The 19,995-nt window shown below is 48.4% G+C and overlaps 1 protein-coding gene and 1 long non-coding RNA gene across 6 annotated transcripts in view; both read left to right on the forward strand.

Moving 5' to 3' along the window:
- The window catches only part of DIS3L2 (DIS3 like 3'-5' exoribonuclease 2), a 196,771-nt gene that overhangs the window by 152,199 nt on the left and 24,577 nt on the right, over positions 1–19,995 (forward strand). The window lies entirely within an intron of this gene.
- On the forward strand, positions 6–5,114 carry LOC308478193. Its single transcript, XR_013986899.1, has 2 exons — positions 6–539; positions 969–5,114. It is a non-coding gene; the product is annotated as an uncharacterized lncRNA (long non-coding RNA).

The following is a 19,995-nucleotide window of genomic DNA, read 5'->3' on the forward strand; positions in this document are numbered from 1 at the left end:
TAAGGCCTGCAAAAACCCTACACAACTAGTGTGTGTAAGTGTGTAGGAGGAACAGGAGTGCAAGGCTGACCCCTTCTCGCTGGCACTGGGGAATCAGAACTGCTTGGGCACGTAAGGGGCACAGGGGCTTTTGGACTGCCTTCTGCTTCTTTGCTTCCCACCCTTCCTCTTGGAAACTCAGGGTGGCAGTTTAGCCTTTCAGCAACAGCCTTGTAAGGTAGGCTAGGGCAATGACTGTTTGCCTCCCCACGAGCCACGTAGTTAAACATGGATTGGAACCTCGGAACGACTGCATTTGCAGCTCAGCCCAGGCATGACCTCCGAGGCAAACAAATGTGGCACCCCTATCGGGGGTTCGGCAAACTATTGGTGGGTCTGGATCTAAGATGGGTGGCCACAGCAGCACTCCCACCATAGAAATATTTGTTTTGTTTTGTTTAAATGGATCCCCAATTGCACGCTTGGGTGAAAGATGAATCCCAGGTCTGAACACATTGAAGACTACCACAGCCAACTGGAGGTTGTCGCTTTCCTTGCAGGTAGGCTGCAGTAGCTGCAGCATTAGCTGCTCTTGAAAGACAAAATTCTGGTGGGTGGCGAATTTGGGAGTTGAGGGGTGGAAGCTTGCAGGCGAGGGGGCAGAGGAGAGTTATAGATTGGCACTGCCAACCCAGCCCAGATACAGGAGCACAGTGGGATATACAGGCAGAGGAAACATAATCTGCTCATTCAAGGTGCACAGCTATACCCTGTGTTTGCAAACATTCTGCCACCCAGACCAGGCCAGGATAGGGTGGGAAACGTCAGTCCCAGGCACTGAGCGTGGCCCTCTCTGCCTCTTTGTCTGGCCCTCAGGACTCTTGACTTGGCTGCCCCTTTCCATGCCACGCCCTTCTCTGGTCCTGCCCCCTGCCCTTCTCTAGAGATATTTTGTGGCTATCGTGTGACCTTGAAACTCTTGGATGCAGGATGAAGTATGGTCTCCGCCTGATCATGCCCACTTTCGATGCACCCTCCACAAGGGTGCTCCACACCCAACACAACCGTCTGTGTCACAAGCACAAAGCAAGAACTGGGAAAGTGCAGCGCATCACTGAAAAGAGTGAGCCAGTTTAGCCATAGACAACAGGTGAAGTAACACTGTGTTATAAGGAGAAGGAATTTAGCATCTAGAAAACATTTGCCCCTTGTACGTCTGCTCCCCACTAGACACACACAGAAAGTACTTTTTCATACAGCGCAGGAAAGAAACATACTCTTCCTCCCTCCCTGTTTGTTTGGGGGTTTTTCAGCTGCAAGGAAGTTGGAGCAACCACTTTTCTTTTGAATTAGCCTAATTCCTCATTGCATCTGAAGTCAGGGAACGGTGGTTTGTTTTAACTTTGGTTAGGATCGACCATGGTTTTTGATCTGGGCTTGTTCACTTGCTAAAGTTTAATTAAGCTACAGTTCCTGAATTTAGGCATGATGAGGAACCGTGGCTTGTTTGAAAGCAGGTGAATTTCCTCCACGTGGCTGTGAAGGAGAAGGGGATTGGGGAGTGGGGAGTTTGCAGTCCCAAGCTTGTGCATTCACAAAGCAGGGTCATTCACAGATCAAGAAGTTAAGGTTTTACATGAGCACCTGAGCCTCTTAACATCCCTGGCATCTCCAGGCAGGATGGGGAGAAATTCCCTGTCTGGAAGCCTGAAGAACACGTACCAGTCAGCATAGCTGACCTGTCAGACTCAGTGTAAGGCAGCTTTCTATGTTCCTAACCTGGCTTAACTCTACCAAATCAGTGGGTCAGGAAAGCACTTTAGCCGGATGACACCCCCAGATGCTTTGAGCTCCATCTTCTAAACAGACCGGCTTTCAGTGCAACTTCCTTACTTGTGCAACTTGCATACTCACAAAACTTGGGTATTTTTCTGACAATATTTTTGCCATTGAAAATCTGTTCTTTTCCCCCACCCTCCCGAAATACGCTGGAGTCCATTGATGGAAAACTTCAACCACTGCGGCCTTTTGGCATTCCTATCAAATTGGTTAATTGCAGCTTATTGTAATCTGCAGTCTCAACATGGATTTCTAAAGTGGCTTAAAGCAAGTCTGTTCCAAATTACGCAGCTTGTGCATGCCACGCCAAGCGCAGCAGTTGTCGCCTGTAACGGAAACCGAGCAAGCAGCAATTAATCAAACTTTTAATGAAATGTATTCATCACTGTTTGGGCCACTGTGGGTGCATCACCGATAGCATTGCTGTGCGACGTGAAAACACAACACCCACTAGAATCGAACTCTGTGTGTAACATCTGGTTTTTGTGTTCATAGTGCATATATGTACACACCTGTATTCCTGTAGTTTACTCAGGAATTGTGCGTGTCTGTAGGAGGCCCCAGTTCAAACGCATTCTCCAGTGTGGATGGCTTTAGGTGGCCTCTTATCTCTCAGCCCTGGCCTGTACATTGCCTTGATATGCTTGTGTTGAAGGTGATTGATTGATTGATTGATTAACTTGTAATATTGCCACCATGTATCAGTAGGATGGAAGGGATGCGAGTGGCACTGTGAGTTAAACCACAGAGCCTAGGACTTGCCGATCAGAAGGTCGGCGGTTCGAATCCCCGTGACGGGGTGAGCTCCCGTTGCTCGGTCCCTGCTCCTGCCAATCTAGCAGTTTGAAAGCACGTCAAAGTGCAAGTAGATAAATAGGTACCACTCCGGCGGGAAGGTAAACAGAGTTTCCATGCGCTGCTCTGGTTTGCCAGAAGGGGCTTAGTCCTGCTGGCCATGTGAACCGGAAGCTGTATGCCGGCTCCCTCGGCCAATAAAGCGAGATGAGCTCCGCAACCCCAGAGTCGGCCACGACTGGACCTAAGGGTCAGGGGTCCCTTTACCTTTACCTATCAGCAGGATGGCTTTTTTATTATTATTGTTTTTCTATCATGTTGCTGCTAGTTCTGCTGACTGCTCAGGTCAAAGATGCCCTGGCAACTGGGAGGACATATTGCCATAGGATTCTGAAGTCTCTTATTCAAATGGATGTTCCCAATAGCTTGATGCAGCGCCTCTTCTCTTGCACCTACTCATATTCCACCCCACGCTGCACCAAATTAGCCGCTGAATCAGGCTTAGGCTGTGTTCACATTCCCACTTACTGTGCACCTACTGCATTTCCAGTGTTGGGTTTTTAGTCTGTGCTCACATGAGGTGTGAACGCATTAGCATTTCTCTAAAGCTCGCTGTCTTGTGTTTCTTCCCCTCCTGGGGATTGTTTCCTTGAGCCCTGATCAGGGCCTGCAGCTCAGTTAACTCTGCCTGCTTCTGTTGTCGGTTTACTGGGGATTGATTGCTCAGATGAATTCATTTCCAACAGCAGTTGCCTGTTATTAAATCAAGTTCTGTCAGTAATTCATGGCACTGGATTAATTCCTTTTGGTGATTTACTACCTGACACCATTTGAGTGGGGGAGCGGGGTTGGGGGGCTCCTGTCCATTTGAGTCCCCCAGCTGCTCAGCTTGCCTTTGAGTCTCATCTTCTGTAATGTTTTCTGAGACTGATTGACTTAAGCCCCTGCTAAATTACCTGCTTTTTGAGCCACAAATATCACCTTAATCCTGCTTCGTTTGTGTCTTAGATCCTGGGATGTTTTTTTCAGTAGTTCTTGCCTTTTGACCTCTGCAACAGAGCCTCCTGCCTAACCCCTGGTTGCCCCATTTGAAACCACAGCCTCCTGTACCTTAGTTGTCCTCAGCCCCTGTGAGCATGCGCTGGTGACAACATTGAGCATGCATGGGGAAAGATACCCCCACACTATCAACGACCCCTGGTGTGAATACAAACCAAAACCAATCGGACACTAAGGAAGCTGTGCTGATGTGAACAGCTAGGTGGGGAAGCCCTGTGAAACATACCAGAGGGTAATAATAATAATAATAAATTTTTATTTATATCCCGCCCTCCCCAGCTGAAGCCGGGCTCAGAGTAGCTAACAACAATAAAAGTAACACAGCATTTTAAAATCAATTCATTTTAAAATCAATTCAAAATCAAATTAATGGCAACCATTGGGCTAGAGTTCTGTGAGGATTACCAAAAGAGGGGGTCAGACTGTGCCTTGGCCAAAGGCCTGGTGGAACAGCTCCGTCTTGCAGGCCCTGCGGAAAAATGTCAAGTCCCACAGGGCCCTGGTCTCTTGTGACAGAGTGTTCCACCAGATCGGGGCCACGGCTGAAAAAGCCCTGGCTCTGGCTGAGGCCAGCCTAACCTCCCTGTGGCCCAGGACCTCCAAGAAGTTTTTGTTTGGGAACAATGTCACTGGCTCTAAGGCAATAATGTGAATGCACCCTTAAAGTGGGTGAGATCCAGACCTTCCTTCTCTGGAGAGACAGGCAGAGGAGAGAGAACTAGCCATGATGTCTGTCCTCCGTGTTCATGGTTGGAGGCCGTAAAGTTTCTGAGTACAAGTTGCTGGAAATATGGGAGGGGAGAGGACTCTTGTGCTCAGATCCTGCTTGCTGGTTTCCCACAGGCACCTGGTTGGCCACTGGTAGAACAGGATGCTGGACTGAATGGGCCATTGGCCTGATCCAGCCAGCTCCACTTATGGGCTGTAGGATGTGCGCTCAACACCGGCATAAAAGGCAGCAGGACTGCATTTCAAAACACATTTGCATGTCATTGCACACATCAGTAGAGCTGGATACTTTTCCAAGTTGTGCATCATCCGTGCGCACTGGTGGTCAGAGAGAGGGCACGGATGTCTTCCCATGGATCACATTTTCCATCAAAGCTGGTTTGGCGTGAAATGCGGGGGGGGGGGGACGGACCCTGCAGCCTTTCTTGAGAAACTATGGGTTGGACATGGGTGGTGACTAACGTTGTGTGTAGATGGCTTCACAAAGCAGAATTGGGGGAGTTCTGCATTTAGAGTAAATGAACGTGTGTGTGTGTGTACACAGCCACAATCTCTTTAGGGATGACTGCTGCCCACTCTTTATAGTTGCAGAAGACTTTACCGGACCAAATTTGTGCATTGAACACCTGCATTCTGCCTTGGAAGCAAAGGAAGACAGGTCATTTCAAAGATTTTGACTCAGTAAACTACAGACTTGCTTCAGACTCGGAATCCAGCAGATCTGGGGTTGAGAAGGCATTTTCCCGTAAGGCTGTGTGTTTCCTTCCCTCCTTCTCCTGTAGAACGTGGCTTGGCTCTGTCGCTCGAGTCGTCTGGAGCTACTTGCCCTTTGCTTTGGCTCCTTGTGAGCCAGCCTTGATTTTGCTGGTTAAGGGTGTCAGAGTTAAAGTGAGGAGGATCCTGTCGTGGGGTCAGGGCATGGCCCCTGGGCTCCCTTCCCAGCCTCCAACTCAGTGGTCTCCCTTGCAAACAGGGGGGCTCCTTGGCCAGAATGCCGGCTGAGTTCTAAGTAGGTCTGGCTCTGAGTTTTACGGTGGTGCTGCTGGCAACGCATTTTGTGGTCTTTCCCATATTCATGGCAAGTGATGTTTGTACTGAATCCACTAGAAATCCAGTGGGCCAGCCATAGCAAGGAGACTGCAATGTCCACTGTGGCCTTTTTGGAGGAGGTTGGCCTGATCACTGCTCTGACAGCGAACTTGGGTCAAATGCAGTCTCTAACCCTCAGTTCCCCACCTGTAACTTCGTTGGCTTAAAGAATGGGATTCAAACACTACAAATGTAAACCTGTTTCATTTCCTGGGCTCTCCCCCCTCCCCTAAGCACCTTGGGAATTGTAGTTTTTGGAGACTAGTGGTGATTCTTTGCGAGAGAACACAAACCTCTGTGCACTGCCAGGGTCCCTTGCCCTGGGGCTCATGGAACAATCTGAAACTTGGCTTCTGTTTGTGCTGTGGATATCGTCTTAAGGCTGCAAAGGAGATGTTTAAAGTACAGGTGGTGAGGCCACCTGCAGGGACAGAGCCACAGTCAGGTGGTAAACCTGAACCAAGGCTCCATCCCTTGGATTGGCTTGGGAGGGGGAGAGTTTTGGGATGGGAGAGAAGTTGGCAAACATCTCACGGTGGGGGGCATTTGTCACGGGATTGAGGTGGGAAGGAATAGCCGTCACTTTGGGGAGCACACCTGCCCCTGCCGCCATCACGCAATGCAAGTGGCAGTGGCAAAGGAAGTCAAAACGAGGAGAGTGATTTCAAACACATTTCGAGCTGCAAATCCCCACCCAATACAGGCCAAAAGCTTAGGAGGCAATGAAATCTCAACTCTGCTTTAGAGTCCATCACCCACTCCCTCCCCCCAAAAGCCCTGGCTTTCACAGCAAGATACTGATGCATAGTGTTACCGGGAAAATCCGAGGGCTCCCTTGGACAAAAAGTAAAGACACCAACCAGAGTAAATTGGAGCAAATCAGCAGCCTGTAGGCTTGGCCTTTATTGAACTGTTGCAACAGGGTGTTCCCCTCACTTGCAGGAGAGAGGAAAAGACACAGAAAATGGTGTGCAAGACCATATAAAAACTTTTGAAATTCCCACCCTGTAGATCAAGCCCACCCCCAGAAACATCATGCATACATTACAGAAAGGAGGGGTTGAGGGAGGAGTTGTGGTGGTAACCTGAGTGTCCTGTCACCTGGCTGGTTCCCCTCTACCCCTCCCCATGAGTCATTTTCTGAAGACAAAAGGTAGTCGCAGTTTCCTGCCCCCTGAGGGAAGATCTGATCATTGTCCTTTGTTTCAGTCCATGCAGAATCCACTCCCATATGCAAGTTCTTTGTGATCTTGATTGTCTTCTGTCTAGGACCATCAGGGTTGGCATAGCAACTGGGCAGGGCTGCTGTGGATGTGCTGGGATGTTCAAGGGTTTATGGCTGGCCTGTATCAAACCTTCCCCATTTTGTAGTCCTTCCTTCATGGAGTAAAATAAAAGTGGAACAGTGCAAATCCGATGTATGGTTGATTTTCTATGAATTTATAACAGAAGCGTAGCGTATGTAGTGTGTGAGTGTGAGTGAGTGTGAAGTTTGTACAAACTGAATGATGGGGGGGGGGTTTCCTGCTACAATAGGAAACCAACATCTCGGGCAGGAGGTTTGGCTTGGAGCTTCTCCTTGAAAGCTGGTTTTCTATGTGCAGGGAATTGTTTTTGTACAGGCACACACACCTGGCCAGTGGGATGGTCCAGAAATGGGTTTCCCACTTCATTGAGCCCCCTGCTTGAGATGTGGCCCTAAGATTCGTTGGAGTTTCCTGGGCTGCTCCATAGATCCAGCCTGAGTTAGTGGCTGGGTGGTCTGGTGGCTGGTGCCCACTGGAGCGGCCAGGGCAGAAGGTGGGGAGCCCAATCAGCGGGTGGAGACAGAGCCATTGACAGACACAGCCAACTCTCTGCTGAGTTTCAACACGGGCAATGCTGAGACTAAGGAGGAGGAGGAGGAAGATGCCGCAGGCAGTGCCATCCCCTGGACAGCTGGGCAGCTGAGGAACGGCTGGGAGCAGACTGAGGTTCATGAGATAGCACCACATTTGTCCAAATGGAGCAGCCTCCATTGGCTGATGGAGTGCCTGAGCTGCATGTTAATTGGCACTGAGCATCTTCTGGGGCATTGCAGCTGCATGTCTTCAGTTCTCCCCAATTCTGTGCTGCTCTGGCCCCTGACCAAAGCAGGGCACGCATTCTTCCCTTCTGCCCCTGCTGTGAACTTAGATATTGCGTGGGTGTCGGGCACCAAGAGGCCAGGCTGATGCCGTGCTTTTGCACAAACACACACTGCGGACCAGGAGAGGAAAGGCATTTGAAACGTTGACATTTCTGATGAGTATCAGCCCCAGGATGTTTGGAAAGAGAAGTGTCTCATTAACAACAGCCCAGCAGACATTGGCATCTTGCTAATTAAGTTCCTTGAAGACAAAGCCAGGCCTGTTCCTTGAAGTTCTGGCTGAGAGGTGAATGAGGCTCCCTGAAGACATAAACGCAGGCAACATCCAGGAAAAATTGCAGCTGCCATCACAGGGAAGATGCTGGGCGTTAAAAGGATTAGAGAGAGAAAGAGAGGGAGGGGGAGGTTTTCTGGCTGCCTGCAACAAATCTGTGCCTGCTCTGAGCTTCTGGAGGGGGTCAGCCCAGCAGCCTAACCTGGTCAGGAAGAGTTGGAACACCGCAACTCTCCTTAGTTTGTGCTGCCTCTGCCCTGTCCTCCCCACCAGTCACAGAGCTACCATATGCATATTTTTAAATAAGTAAAAAACAGCCTGTTTTTAGTTCTGAAACTGAGGGCAGTGTTTTTAACGCGTTCCCAGCAGATCTTTCTGGTGGGGTTGTGTTTAAGATGTGGGAATGGGCAGCAGGGTCGAAGCGAAAGTCACTTTGCTAAGAGCAGAGATGGTGAACCTGGTGTGACCCTCCAGGTATTGCTGGACTCCAGCTCCCATCAGCCCCAGCCAGCATGGCCAAGGGTCAGGAATGATGGGAGTTGTAGTCCAGCAACACCTGGAAGCCTACAGGGTTTCCAGGTCTGATACGTGGGAACCTGCCTTGGGACACAAGATTGGAGCAGATGGCACAGTCTTCAGAGAAAATACAGCACACCATTTCTCTAGCTGCCTTCCAAAGCCACGAGAACTAGAAATTCACTCTTTAAAACTGGTAGTGAAAGAAGGTTTCCAACTGGCCTCTGGATTTGCCAAGGGGCGCACAGGAACTTGGTTTGGGCAGTCCTGTGCAGGTCCCCTTCAAGGAATACTTTGGCTGTTCTTACAGGCCTCCACAGGCGTCTGGTTGGTCACTGTGAGCCGGTGGCCTGATCCAGTATGCCAGGCTCCTGTGATGTTCTTATGACCTGACTTGGCTCTTCGTCATCGGTCCCAGAGGCGTCCCCATATGCCCTGCACGCTCCAAATGAGCTGGCAGCCCCCTCTGCAGAACGGTCCGCTTCACCTTTCAGACAATGGAGGAAGCCTCCCCTGAGAGCCAGCTGGGAGCCAACAAACCACAGGCTCCCCCCCCCCCATGACTGTAAAGGAACAACTTAGACTTTGACATAACACACACCTCTGGACCATGGCCCTTTTTGTGGAGAGAACAAGGGGCTTTGTTGCTGAGATGACTGATGAACTCCACTCAGCCATCCCTTTGCGCCAGGATTGCCTGGGGGCACCAGAAGCCCAACTCTGGAGAGAAAGAAAGCTTTGGGCTCTTTGCAGGGTTTGCTTCTTGCAGCTCCTCTCTTTAGGTCTAGCTCCGTCAGTGTTCTGGCAACTGCCTCACCTGTTAGTTGTGTTTATTACAAAAAAAATACTGGTGTTTGCTCTCCTCCTGCCTCCCCTCCAACAGCCCAGATGGCTCCTCGCCTGCTCAGATGCACCAGTTAATCATCTTGGGTGGCAGGCGGGGAAGAAAAAGGAAGAGAGCAGACATCAATAACTTATGGAATGTTGCAAACAGGTGAGGGAGCTGCCAAAACACGGACGGAGCTCAATCCAAGTCCTCTAAAGGCTGAGAAAACGCTGGCCTTTTCTCAACTCTCCTCTTTTGTAAGGGCCATAGCTGGCTGGCGGAGTCTCTGCCCTACAAGCAGGAGGTCCCAGGTTCGATTCCCAGTGGCATCTCCAGGTAACATTGGGTGAGACACCTGCCTGGCATCCTGGAGAGCCTCAGCCAGTCAGTGGAGGCAATACTGAACAAGATGGACCAATGGCTTGGCTCTGTGTAAGGCAGCCTCCCATGTTCTTTGTTGCTGTGTAAGTCTGTATGCATTGGGTGCCGATGGGAGGCACTCCCATTCCGCCACCTGAGGCGACATGGGAATTGCCGCCTTCTGGCCATGCTGATGGTGCGCCACTTCCAGCACTTTTCCAGGTGTTGCCTTGGGGCAGGGGGAGCCAAGTGGCAACTGGCACTTGGAGTGCCCCCCGACTCTGGCCAAACTCGGCTACAGTAGGCAGAAAAAGAGGGAAAGGGTTGTTTGGTGGGGGTCATCTGGAGACCCCGGTGGGGTAGAGTTGAGGAGAAGATCTTTAATGAAAACAATTGGAGCATGAGCAGGCCCAATCATGGGTGGAAAAGGAGAGCCCCTCATCTGGTCGGCTGCAACAACTGGAATTTATGGTGATCTTTACAACCACCCTAAGTGAGGTCCTGTCAACCTAGCAGTTCGAAAGCACAAAGTGCAAGTAGATAAATAGGTACTGCTCCAGAGGGAAGGTAAACTGCGTTTCCGTGTGCTGCTCTGGTTCGCCAGAAGCGGCTTAGTCATGCTGGCCACATGAACCAGAAGCTGTACGCCGGCTCCCTCGGCCAGTAAAGTGAGAGGCGCACCGCAACCCCAGAGTCGTCCGCGACTGGACCTAATGGTCAGGGGTCCCTTTACCTCTTAAGTGTGAGGTTGGTATTTGTTCTGCTTGTTCCTTTATCAGGTGTTGAGGTTGTGCAGTACCAGGTTTGTTAAGATGCTGCAGTGGGCGGAAGGGGTTGTGTACCCTCCAGGGTGAGATCCTGCTCTGCTATGGTCTGGGCCCCTTTCAGATGAGAGATGGATGAGGAGCATTAGACGCTCTAGTTTAGGGCCGGCCATGAGTCCATTACTCCTTTGGATATTAGGAATGGTATCTTATTTATGTCTGCTTGGGTTGTAATATTGTTGAGTTTGAGTGGTTTATGTATGAGTATTTGATAGATGTAATGTTTGAAGCAGTGAACATTTATATCAAATGGATGGTGAGTGAGATTGAATGAATTGTGTGTGTGTATGCTGCGTTGTTTGAAATTTTATATTATGTGAATCATTTGATGCCGTTTTATTGTACTTATTGTGTATATAAACCACCTCAAGCAGTCTATAAATGGGAATAATAAATGCATATATAATACAGGAGAGGTGAACTTGGGGTGGGGACAGGGAAGCCTGGAAGGTGAGCAAACTAGCAGGTTCCCAGGAGTCTGTAGCTTGTCCATTCACTCAAGAAACTGAGTTGCTGAGATCGAGGAGGCTTGCCAGAGTCAGCAAGAGCGGGAATGGGAGGGTCAGTGGCCCTCCCAGGAAAAGCCAGGGGTTTCCCAGCGGCTTAAGGACCGACTCTGTTGGTCCCTATAGCCTGAGAATGCAGAACCCTTGGCCATCCTGAGATGGTTGGGCTACAGGTTCCATCACCCTTGGCCATGGGCCACCATGTTGATTGGGACTGATGGAAGCCACAAGCTAGCAACAGCGAGAGGGACCCAGTTTCCCAGCCCTACCTTTCAGGACCAGGTAAGACGCCACTGAGCCTTTGTGCCACCTGATGAGCTGCAGTGCCTTTTTTAGTGGTTGCACCCAAAAGCAGGGCCTGGCTGATGGTGCACTGAGTAACTCCTGGCTGCCACAACCCCTGGTTCAAGGCCACACAACTCCAGGGCCTTCCGAGATGTCTTCCTGTTACACACAGGCAGAACAGGGACCTGGCCAGAGATGCAATGTGGGTGAGGCTTCCCTGTCCCCAGTTTCCTGTTGGGGGCAGGGTGCTGCTGCTGTGCCCCCCCTTCTCTCTCTGTATGTAGGCCTCATTATAGCAGCACCAGCACCCCACATTTCACAAAGATTAGCTGCTAAATTGGCCAGCGAGGAAACATTTAATAACGGCAGATCGTAATTACTCATCTCCCGCTCCCGCCGCTCGCTGGGAGGAGGAGCAGCTTCGCAGGCAACCGAACGGGGGCCTCGTGCTGCAGAAGGGGGTCAAGGAAGTGGCACGCTGAGAGCCACACGCTGCGGCCCGTATTCATTAGGCGTCTGGGTGTGCAGCGAGCAAAGTGGGTTTAGCATTATGATGGAGTGTCGTTTTGAAAATGTGCTCTAGAGGAACAGCAGGCTCAGCCGTTGCAGGTTGCGGCTTTGTCTGTGCCTGCGTTTCTGGCACGTGCTGGGTTTTGCGAGTTGCAAGACGCTTCTGGCCCTGTTTCCTCCAGCCTTCTCTGAACTCTGATGCTCCAGGCCCAGGTTTGTGCTTTGATGAATCGTAGAATTGTAGCATTGGAAGGGACCCAGTGAGTCATCTAGTCCAACCCCCTGCAATGCAGGAATCTCAACTAGATTGGACATGGCAGGTGGCCATCCAACCTCCGTTCGAAAACCTCCAGTGAAGGAGAGTCCACCACCTTCCAATGGAGCCTGTTCCAGATTCGAACAGCTCTTGCCATCAGAAACTTCTTCCTAATGTTTGGGTCCAACCCTCTGGGACTCCCCTTTCTTGTAATTTGAATCCATTGGTCCGGGTCCTACCCTCTGGAGTAGCAGAAAACAACTTTGCTCCACCTTCCATGTGACAGCCATTCAGGTATTTGAAGATAGCTATCATATCTCCTCTCAGTCTCCTCTTACCCAGGCTAAAGATACCCAATTCTCTCAACACAACTCCCTCCTTCTCTTAAGGCTTGGTTTCCAGGCTGCTAATGATGCCCAAAACTTTTTACTGTACAGCCTTGTCAGAGATTTAGAAATCCATTATTAGGGTTGGTGTTTCTGATGGCCTTTGGAGTTTAAATGAATACCTTGAACTTCCAGCTTGGATTAGAGGACTTTCCCCTTGATGTAATCACACTGAGGCTTTTGAGTCTGGAAAAGAAAAAAGCCAAACTTATTATAGGCAATACACGGTAGATTGGGAAGATGCTAATTCTAGGTAGCTAAGGTGGAAGTGCAAACAGCCATGCTTGCTCTTTGACTTTTTTTTAAAATTATTTTTATTCAATTTCCAATACAAAATTTAAACATACATTTTCAATATTGTCACAGATACATAATTTTGACTTCCTTCAGCTCATCCGCGAATCTTCTGTTTTCTAATCTTCTATCCGCAATTCTAAATTTAACATTGCCTTTTGTTTTAAATAAACCTATTCCCTTGTTTCCTTTCTTACACTGTTTCTAATATTATTTCTTCACAAAGCTTCCTGTAAACCCACAAATGTTATTTGCGTATCACATATGCCTTTCATATAGTCCACAAATTTACTCCAGTCCTTGGTAAACTTGTGATCTCGTCGGTTTCGGACTCTTCCTGTTAATTTATCTAATTCTGCGTAGTCCATTAATTTCATTCTCCATTCTTCTATCGATGGTAATTCTTCCTGCTTCCATTTTTGGGCCAGTAGTATTCTTGCTACTGTTACTGCATATAAAAATAATTTATGGTCCTTTCTATTTATTTCATTTCCAACCATTCCTAACAAAAAGGCTTCTGGTTTTTTAACAAATGTATATTTTTTTAATTCATTATATATCAGTTCCCAGAAGACTCTCACCTTTTTACACTCCCACCACATATGATAAAATGTTCCCTCTTTTTCGTTACATTTCCAACACTTATTACGTACTTTATACATTTTTGCTAATTTTACTGGAGTGATATACCATCTATAGACCATCTTCATCATATTTTCTTTTAATGCAGTACAGGCTGTGAATTTTATCCTTTCGTTCCACAATTTAATCCACTCATCTAGTTGTATATTATACCCAAAATCTCTGGCCCAATGGATCATAACCGGCTTGCTCTTTGACTTTTGCAGGAGAGGCACAGAGGAAATACGTCTGCAAGGTGGAGCAAAGAAGGAGGGGAAAGTAGAAAGCGAGGTCAAGGGTGTCAGTCTAGCATTTGAGAAAAGGTCCACACAGGTTAGGTCAGAGAAAGTCTAGGAAGTGTGGAGGTTCCTCCCTCCCTCCTTTCTCCTTTCTCTCCATGCTTTCACTGCAACCTGAGTTTCATGTCAGCACTTCCTTTTTTTTTTTTTTAAATGATATTTATTAAAATTTCAGATAAAAAGAAACACATCAATAAAAGAGAATTTAACAGTAAAAAGAAAAATACACAATACAAAATACAAAATTAAAAATAAAATAAAAAGAAAACAGTTAAAAACAATTCTGTCTTTTCCTTACTACTTTTGAATTTACTTATTTTCTGGACCTCCTCATACCTCCCTCTTTTGTAGTCCAATTTAGTTTATTTGTCCAGCAATTCCTTTCCCTCTTTTTTGATCCCAATCCTTAATCTTAATATAATATAACATTAAATTTTTATCTATTAATAGCCAATTTTCCATTCTTTTAACCTTTTTATTCCTAATCTTTAATCTTAATCTATATATAACTTTAAAGCCTGTATAGCTAGAAACCATTTAATTTCAATCCAACATCACTCTAACATTCATTAATTTTGCAGTATTTCTGTAAATAATCTTTGAATTTCTTCCAATCTTCTTTGAATTTCTTCCAATCTTCCTCCATCGCCTCTTCTCCCTGGTCACGGATTCTGCCAGTCATTTCCGCCAGTTCCATATAGTCCATCATTTTCATCTGCCATTCCTCCAGTGTGGGGAGCTCTTGTGTCTTCCAATACTTTGCGATGAGTATTCTTGCTGCTGTTGTTGCGTACATAAAGAAAGTTCTATCATTTTTTAACACCGTTTGGCCGACCATGTCAGCACTTCCAGCCATTCCCTTAGTGCTTGAATTTTGTGCTTTGTGGGAGGTGTTGCTTCTGTTGCTTTCAATTATAATTCTACAGCCCCTATGAATTTTGCTAATTGAGTAGACCTGGATTGCTTTGCTCATTCCCCTCCAGTTCAAGCTTTACTGTTGGTTTGGGGCAGGGGGGCTTATGTTCCCCTCAAAGATTGCCGGAGTCCTCAGAGGCAGGTGGGGCAGGATATCAAACCTAGAGAAGGCCTCTGCCTCATCGGAACACAGCAAAGTCATTTCTTTTAGGAATAATTCCAGCATGTTTCCAAAGCACTAAGTCTGAGTGATGCAATGAGACAACAGGTATATTTGGAATGCTAGCTATATGGCTTTTTATCTTAGGAAAAAAGAGATATTTGGGACAGAGATGATTAGAGAGTGGAGCCTAGAATATAGCATTTGCGGATAGGGAAGTCAGCTTAGGGGTTAAAGGTACAGGGATAGTCTGGGAATCCAGAGGTCCCTAACTATGTGTCTTAACCCCATGCAAACCCCTCTTCTGCAAGATGAGTTGCTTCATCTTGTTGGGAGCAAATTCTATAGTTTAGTATGTGCTGGATGAAGAAGTACTTTCTTTCATCTGTCCTTTCATCTGCCCTGATTCCTAAATCTTCCAGTGTGGACCCAGGCTCTAGAATTTGTGAGTGATAGAGAAAAACCTCTGTCTATCCCACATCTCTGTCATGCCCTACCCCACCCCCATTTCTAAGCTAAAAAGCCCAAAGCCTTGGTCATTTTGATTACCATTTTCTGAACTTTTTTACTGCACTACAATACAGTGGTGCCTCGCAAGACGAAATTAATCCGTTCCGCGAGTTTCTTCGTCTTGCGGTTTTTTCGTCTTGCAAAGCACGGCTATTAGTGGCTTAGCGGCTATTAGCGGCTTAGCGGCTATTAACGGCTTAGCGGCGCTTAGCGGCTTTAAGAAAAAGGAAACAAACTCGCAAGAACTCGCAAGACGTTTCGTCTTGCGAAGCAAGCCCATAGGGAAATTCGTCTTGCGGAACGACTCAAAAAACACAAAACCCTTTCGTCTAGCGAGTTTTTCGTCTTGCGAGGCATTCGTCTTGCGGGGCACCACTGTATCTTTTTTTAAAAAAATATTAAATAAAATAAAGTGAAAAAAATAAAAAAGGAACCAAAAAGTGCATAAAAATACTATAGATAGATAGATAGATAGATAGTGTGTGTATATATGTGTGTGTGTGTGTGTGTGTGTGTGTATAAGAGAGTGGTGAGCACAATGGCGCATGGTATTCCAAGTGCAGCCACGCAATAGATTTGTATATTGGCAGTTCTGTTTTTGATCCCTTTCCCCAGTGACCCCCAACATGGAAACATCATGCAGCCTGAAGCAAAAGAGCCTGCAAGAGACAGGACAGGCCACTCCATTACCTGAGGATTCAAAGTATTGGAAGCTGGTGATTAAACGCTGGTGGGACCATCTGCTCTCTAAGAAAATGAGAGGCACCCTGTTGGGTCAGATTAAGGTCTAATGTCTTGTTCCAGGCTGACGCTTCTAGGAAGCCCACAAGCGAGGCGTGGAGACAGTAGATCTTCACTGTTGTTTGGCCCCCGGGACTTGAATTCAGGGGTACAGTGGCCCCAAATTTCACATGCACACTGTTGGGATCAGAGTTGGCAGTGACTGACCACCAGGGAGCTGTCTTTGGGTTTGCGATGGGCACCTTGGTTAAAATACTGAGCCAGTATAGGCAGCTGCTGCGCAAAAGACAGGCTCCCAACCGGCCTGACGAGAGACGCATCCTTCTGTGGAGCCCTGGTGCCCCACACTGATAGCATCTGACCCACTGACCTTAGTGGAACCAGCCTTGGGTAGCGGCTCCCCCCACCTTCTGCCCCACGTTGCAGACGTTGGAAGAGAAGCAGCCAAACCAAAGACACTCAAAGCCTTCCAAGCGCCGAGTGTCAAGTTTTGACTGTGAAAAGGCAAGATCAGCAAAACTGATTATGCTGGGCGGTTATTAAATTTTTACTGCAAAGGCCGACACTTTGCGCTGCTTCAGATGAGGGGAGCTGCCGTTTTTCTTAATCAGGCCAAGGCAAGGAGCGTTCCCTGGAAGCTGCACCTCCCTCTGTAGAGGCTACAGCAGTCCAGGCACAGCCCTGAGGTTCCGGGAACAAATTGGAGAGCAGGGCTTGGATGGCAGGGCCTTGTTTTAGACAGTGCAAGCGAGCCCTGCTGCTCTGGCATGAACTGGCGGAGCAGTGATGAGCCTGTCTGCTTTTAATCCCAAGCAAATCTCTCTCAGCAAGCTGAGTTGCAATCTATTCATTGCCTTACACCAAGGGTCTCGAGGTGACTGACGTTAGGCAATGTAAACAGTGGTTTCCCCAATGACATGCCCTTTCCCCTGCTTCGTACAAGTGCAAGGAAACTTTTGTCCCATTTGAGGGGAGGTGAGTGGCTGCCATTCAGAAAACCTGGGGCTACAAAGGGAGGGGGGGATTTCTATTTTCCTTAGAAGATATTTCAGATTAGCCTGGTAGCCCTGGAATTCTGCAGCTGCCAGCTGCTTGCACAGCCTGTTGGGTTCAGATAGCCTTGGGTTTTGGCCCCGAAACACCTAATGGTTAAACTTCAGATTCTTGTGCAGCTAAGGGCCGCCCTCACCTTACTGTGTGGTCTGCAAAATCATGGCATGTAGACATCCCTAGTCAGGTACATAAGCTGAGTCGTTCAGCCCTAGAGCTGTTGTTGAGATACGAAAAAGCAATGCTCTTAAGATTTCACTTATCTTACAAGCCTTGTATGAAATCTCTTAAGTTCAACTGCAGTGTTGCTTCTTTGCTGATTTGACGCTGTGTGTGTTGAGTTAGCAAGAGATTTCTGATTGATTGCACGCTCAACAAACCATATTGGCAGCCTGTCAGCTTGCCTTAAGGGGAGGACTTGAATCTTGAAGAAGGGGAGGCACCTTCTTCAGCCTTTACTCAAAAGGTTGGCCGGGCTGAGCATGCAGCGTCTTGGCATCTTTGGGCCTGATGAAAGCTTGGCCTCTTTTCTGCATGCCCCGTAAAGTCGAGTTTGTCCAGAAATCCTGCGCAGTCACTGTACAAATAAACCAACTCCACTTCCACCCCTTCACCCTCGCCAAATGGCCCTCCTCCTCTCTTAACCCCTTCTTGCCTCCTGTGATCTCCCCTCCCCCCAGGTGATTCTTCATTCTTGCTATTCTAGAGGTTGGACTTCAGAATTCATTCATTTATTTCCATTTATGAGTCACTTCCCATAAAATATATCAAAGTGATTTCACAATAAAAACACAAGCAATTCAAGATCAACCTTTTTTCATTGCTCCCTCCCAGAATCAGCAAACCAAGAGCCAGGGGAACTGCATGCTACTTGTTTGCCTAACCAGCCTGCTCACGCTGCCCCCTTCAGGCTCCAGTTGACAACTGCAGTCTGAAGCATGCAAAACACTGCGGCCTGGGAATGCAACCCAGAGGAAGTTTTGAACGTAAGGAGGGGTGATACAGACAGGAAGGCCTGTAGCTCAGTAGAAAAGCACATGGTTTTCATGGGAAAGGTCAGACTGAGAAACCTGGAGCTCTGGAGAGCTGCTGGTGGTCAGGGTAGACAATACTGAGCTAAATGGAGCAAAGGTCTGGCATGGTGGAAGACAGAAGGAGAAGAGAAGAGAAGAGAAGAGAAGAGAAGAGAAGAGAAGAGAAGAGAAGAGAAGAGAAGAGAAGAGAAGAGAAGAGAAGATTGTAAGCACAAAATGGTGTCCAGGGCCCTTTTCGAATAGGAGCGTGGAAATGGGCTCTAATCTGTTGGGTTTCCCCCAGCACCCTGCTCCCTCCTCAAATCTGCTGCAGAAGGTTGTGAAAAGCCCAGGACAGATTTCGGGGGCGCATGGGAGGGAGAGTTCCATTGCTTGGAGAGCACCCAACAGGTGGGATTTTCAGGGAAGCAGATTTCACCTAAATGTTAGGAGCAACTCTCTAGCCAAGGAATACGCTCCCTCGGCAGGTGACGGCTGCTCTTCTGAGGCGGCGAGGCCACCTGTCGCGGATGCTGCTGTTTCAACCTGCATTGCGGATCCTGTGCTTGGCAAGGCTGTGAACTCGAAGAGCTCCCAAGATCATCCCAACTTTGATTCCTCCTCAAAGATACGGAAGGAAAAGCCTGTCTATTGTCAGCCAGTGATGTTCCACCAACACTCCCCGCACGTCCCCCAGGATTCCTGATTCCAGCACCTTGTATGCCTAAGGCTGTTTTTGGACCCTTTGGTTTCCTGCCGTCCATCAGTCTCCAACATATCTCGCCTCTGCCATTAAGGCATAAGCTCTTAGTTTCAGTGGCCCGTCTGCAGTCTGGTTACGGTCCTGGCCTCCCATGCAGAGGGGTTGCAGAGCCGACTGGCATAATCTGAACACTCACAAGGTGCTCTGTAATGCTAGGAAGTCCCTCTCCACCTGCATTTGCCCTTCGTCGACCTACCCACCCCATATTTTAAATGATTTTTTCTTAGATCACATGGCACCATTGCACTCATTCACCATCCTCGGTAAATCTGCTGCCTTGTACCAAAAAAGGGCCCCCTCCCCTATCAAAAGGACGTGAGCTTGAAACATGAAGCAGCTGGTTTTTGCGGGGTTGTAAAGAGTGCTCTCTGAACATCTTTGGAAAGGGGAAATGTATAAAGCTAGCCTGGGTCCCAGGGTGCTTCGGCACAAATAATCCACGTGCCCCATTTCCTCAGCAGCGAAGTGAGAATTCGGCACAGCCACTATAACCACAATATCCTATGGCAGCCGCTGAAGCTTGTGACTAGAGGGGCTGCCATGCTGGGGTGGGGGCCGCATGCCCAGTGACGCTCCTGGCTCCTTTAGGAGGGCCTGGGAGATGTGGCGATGGTGGCCCAGCAAGCATGGGGGTTGTGGTGCGCGTGTGCAATCGCCCCTACCCCTCGCTCTGGTTTTTGTGCAGAGCTTTCACACACTCACACTCACACCGCAGGTTCTGTTGGCAGGTTGCGCTCGAGATTTGGTACCGTCCCCTTCGCCGCTTGTTCACAGTTTTGGAGCGGCTTTGCCCACTGGCTAAGTGAGGACTTCTCGGAGCCAGGTTTTCGACATGCAAGAGTTGACTGCAAGATGCAAAACAGTTTCTCTTGCTGAAGTTGGCTGAGCCCTGCTAGTGCAGACATGATGTGTACACAGCTAGCTTCCAGCGCCTCCCCCTGCCTCCTGCCTGCCCATTTTGAACCAGCTGTTCTGCATGTCTTTCTCTCCGAGGGCCCTGAGGGCACTAATCCATATCAGATTAGAGCCTAATCCCGAGCTTGTGTTCTCAAAGGGCCCTGGACACCGTTTCAAGCTGATCTTTTTCTTCTTCTTCTTCTGCATGACCCTCGTTTTGTGCCTCTGTCAACAGTCCCTTCCCCCTGACAATCCCTTTTAATCTTTTGGGATCACAGCACAGCTTTCCAGTGAGCCATTTTGCATCTCAAGCAAACCTCGGCTCAGTAGCTGCTCTCAATCTTTTGGGAATCGGCTCCAGGCGTCTCCCG

This window comes from Podarcis pityusensis, assembly GCF_964106645.2.
Source record: "Podarcis pityusensis genome assembly, chromosome: 5".
NCBI lineage: Eukaryota > Metazoa > Chordata > Lepidosauria > Squamata > Lacertidae > Podarcis > Podarcis pityusensis.